The sequence below is a fragment of the Monopterus albus genome, unplaced genomic scaffold, assembly GCF_001952655.1.
Source record: "Monopterus albus unplaced genomic scaffold, M_albus_1.0 scaffold7.1, whole genome shotgun sequence".
NCBI lineage: Eukaryota > Metazoa > Chordata > Actinopteri > Synbranchiformes > Synbranchidae > Monopterus > Monopterus albus.
The window spans coordinates 1606005-1606694 of record NW_018127887.1 but is presented as its reverse complement, the minus strand read 5'-3'; the positions used below and the strand labels follow the sequence as shown (position 1 = coordinate 1606694).

Genomic DNA, 690 nt, shown 5'->3' with positions numbered 1-690 from the left:
CTGAATCAACACAAGTGTCACTGTGATCACGTGTCATAGTGATTGCACACAAATGCACTCCAGTAATCTGTTCGACTCATGCCATCTCCAGTCACTGAGGGTTCAGGATGTTGTGTGGCAAACTGGAAACCCCAGCTCGATTCGCAAGTCAATGGCAGCTGGAGTCAGAAGTACAGAAATTGATGATAAAGGTGGAGAGTAAAGGTCTGTTCGATTAGTGCTCCCAAAGGAGACACTGCCTGGATATACTGACCTCTCCTGGACAGATTCTGGACATTACTATGGTGTATATTGGGGAATCTACACAGCTGACTGACAAACGCCGTCTCCCGGAGTACAAGTTAATGGATTTAACTTTTTTTTTCTTCCATATTTACAGATCTTACTACTACCTTCTTACTGGAGACAAAAAAGCAAGGATTTGGACTGCACTATGAGCAGTACATTCCAGCTCTGCACAAGGGAAAGGATCTGTGTTTCTTTGTTTTCCTGGCTGGCTGTGTCTCTCCTGTCTGGGAATATCACAAGACTATAAACAGGAGGTGGCTCTGACATCTTCTCCCTGTGCTACTCATTCATCAGTGCTCCCACGATCACAAAAATAAGCGGACCAGAGATCTGAGAAAAAGTCTGTAGAGGACATTAGCCTATATTTTTTAACATCCACTGTGTGCAGGTGACAGATTCCTT

The 690-nt window shown here is 44.2% G+C and overlaps 1 protein-coding gene and 1 long non-coding RNA gene across 2 annotated transcripts in view; one reads left to right on the top strand and one right to left on the bottom strand.

Annotated features, from left to right (window-relative positions):
- LOC109973939 (uncharacterized) overlaps positions 1-690 on the bottom strand; it is a 55943-nt gene that overhangs the window by 44496 nt on the left and 10757 nt on the right. The window lies entirely within an intron of this gene.
- LOC109973902 (probable G-protein coupled receptor 22) overlaps positions 1-690 on the top strand; it is a 7779-nt gene that overhangs the window by 2073 nt on the left and 5016 nt on the right. The gene's annotated exons all lie outside the window — the stretch shown is intronic.